A 3,273-nucleotide genomic window follows, 5' to 3' on the forward strand; every position below is an offset into this window, starting at 1 on the left:
AAAAGAAAGCCTTTGAGATATGTTTTACAAGGGCCGCTCACTAAAGAATGGGCTGGAGAGCTATAGGAGAAATGGGGGAATGGCTTGGACATGCTGTGACAGTGAAGATGAAGTGAAGATGGATGTGACCAAGGTGCCCTTAGGAGATGGAAGTGCCAAAGCCTGGGGAGAGACAGGCTGTACTGCGTGGGATGAATGGAGTCAGCAATGATTCTGATTTCTAACGTAGGCACCTGACTACTTGAAGAAGTCATTCACAAGATATGAAATGTCAAAGCACAAGCAATTTGGAGTAATAAGTGCAAGATTCTATTACTTAACTTTTGGACATATGGGCATATTGTGTTTGAATACCTGCAGAGCATCTGAGTAGTGATGTTTGCTTGGAGCTGGTTCTGGAACTCAGGAGCAAAGCCTGGACGGAGACCTAGGAGTCTCAGGGATTCCAATCATGAGAGCAGATGAGGCCTCCCCAGGCAGAATGTGGGTTGTGAGGAATGGAGAGGACCTGGGAAGTACCCCCGATAAATATCAAATTTGCATGACAGGCAAAGAAAGAGTCTTGTATCTTATGCCAGTTTCTCTGAGAGGTAAATGCTGAGACAAAGCTGTGTGCTGGTAGTTTTTTTAGGGTACCATGCCTGGATAAGTACAGTATGGATAAAAACACAAGTAAGTCTAGGAAATAGGGAAAGCAAGTAAAAGGTGATGCATTGCCCAACTAGCCACAGACTCACAAGACAAAATAATCACAGGCCTGTTCATGCCAGACTTCTTCAGAAAAGTCATACGAAGCCCATGAAAGGGATTTTGTTTCAGGGTAAGAAAGGGCAAAGTTCAACTTGGGTGCTGGAGCTGCTACAGCATCCCCATGGTAAGCACTATACAGGATCTGCAGAGGTCAGACCCTTGTCCCCACTGGAAGCAAAGACCAAAGGTGGAAAAGTTGACAAAGCAATCAATGGCAACGGAAGCCAGGAGTTTAGAAATGTTGGAATATGAGCCACCACTAGTCTAAACAAATCTTGGCACGAGTATATGAACTACGGAGAGTACTGGTAGAAATGGCCCAAGGTGGTCAAAAAGTTAAATAATCTCAAAGAAGGCAGGAAAGAAGTATTTCATAGAGGGGCCATCTATGCCAAATACTTCTCACAAGTAAGACAAGCAAGGTAACAACTCTAATGGATTTTAATGGATTGTCCCTTCTTCAGGCAACGACATTCTAACTTTGCTGTGGGGAGCCATGCTTCCTCTACTTTTGGCTCTTGTGCTCTATTTGGAGTAAATTCCCCTAATAGCCCCAGAGTTAGAACATGACTCAGGCACATACCATCAGACAGTCATCTCTGTGCTCATAGCAATGGCTTGCCAACCAGCCAGGTCATTTCACAACAATTGGGGAAAAGCTATGAACTGAGACTTTTCAATTACATGATCCAAATGATCCTTTTTCCTAAGCCAATTTTAGCTGGATTTTTATCATTTATAACTGAGAGTTCCATGATAACTCCAAGAGCAGATCATTGTCCATTGGATTGCATGTCAGATCAGTAGGGGTCTTGGAGAGAACAGTAGCAGTGGTGAAATCCTGGAAGAAGTGATTGTTTCGTTATCCTCTTTTCAGCTCCTCAAATGCCAGTTCATCTACTGGTAAAGAACTAAGAAGGACAACTTTAAAATGTTTAAAGCATCTGCAGGAGGAAGGAGAAATGACAGCCAAAAATGGATCCTGCTTGTCATCTCTGCAAGACGTGCTTGCATAGCTTCCTTTCTGTTAGCATCTGTGATTCCGCCTCTCAGATCCGGGACTAGTGGCACGTCAGCTGCTACTGGGTTCCTGCTCTGTCCCCTGTGGTTCCATATACCCTGACTCTACCATGGTAATTCTTTTCTTTTCTTTGTCAATAAAAGGCTCTTTGAAATACCCAATTTGAGCATGCCATCTCTTTCCTCTTGGAATCCTGAAGCTGATCCAAATGTCAGATTTTTATATCCTAATGTTTAAAAAGGAAGCTAAAGCACAACATTCTCTTTAAGGAGGAGAGCTGGTTTATTGTTGGTGTTGGGGTGTAGTTTGTTTTGTTTTTAAGGAAGTACTTAAAGCAGCCAAATCCTTCAAAGTGATATTCTTAGACAACCAGAAGAACATAACTCAATTTGTCTTTCTGTCTGAGTCTCATCCACCCATCCCAAAGTTACTAGACAGTTATGTTTGTGATTTAGGGCCCTTTGTAAATTTAAATGACCTCCTCAAGTCAGTGGAAAGGACAAGTGTAGAGCAGTGATTTGGGGTTATGACTGAAAACCAAATAATGACTGCACATTGATTTTTAAATACCAATTGCCTTTAACTTGAATAGCTTTTGTTATTTTATTTCCCAAAATAATTCCCGAGAAACTAGCATGTATCTGGAAGGCCATCACTCTGCATCATGTGCCATCTAGCACACTGCTAGGTGCAGAATAGTTGATTAATAACTGCAGGCAGATTGACTTATTTGCATAATTAATTGTTTATACGGTTGTCTGCAGGCTCTGGTTGTGTATGCAGGCAGACCATGCTTACTTTTATTACCTCTGAAAAATGAGACCTATTTTGCATTGTCTCATTAGATGGATTAAACTAACACCCAGAGAGGGACTCTATGTTTAATATTCCTTACAAGAAAGGTCCTTAAATTTATCACCCTTCTTCCACCCCTGTAATCAACTCAACCCCAACATTTAAGTAACTGAAGATCTAGAAATGATTTTTCAGAGACATAATACAAAACAAATCAATTTAGAAGAGAGTATGCTTCAAAATAAAATATCCTTATTAAGCCTATAATACCTTTTTCTGAACATAAAACTGAAAAAGAAACTCAATTTACATATTTTAGTTTGTTAAAAGTCATTAGAATGCCCATTCCTAACAGACTTATCTTTGTTTTGAAGTTGATTTTGGGGAGAAGTTTTGGAGATTTCTAAAATTCTCATTTATGATCTGAGCCTATAATATATTTAATAACCCTGAAAATTGCCACGAGCAACTTTGATTCAAAGTGATAAATTTGACAGCTTTCACAGTTGTTACAGAGCAACAAATTTAATGGAAACTATGTATATGTTCGCATAAAGTAACACAGAATCCCACATACATGTACACATACAAACGGCTTATTAAAAATAATGCTGGAGAGTAGAGCACATGCGTGGGAGCACACTGGGCTGTCTCTGCCAACCGGACTGGTCTCACCACCCTAGTAAGTCAAATATATGCTAATGAAA

Source organism: Mustela putorius, unplaced genomic scaffold, assembly GCF_011764305.1.
Source record: "Mustela putorius furo isolate JIRA1106 unplaced genomic scaffold, ASM1176430v1.1 tig00000151_pilon_pilon_pilon, whole genome shotgun sequence".
NCBI lineage: Eukaryota > Metazoa > Chordata > Mammalia > Carnivora > Mustelidae > Mustela > Mustela putorius.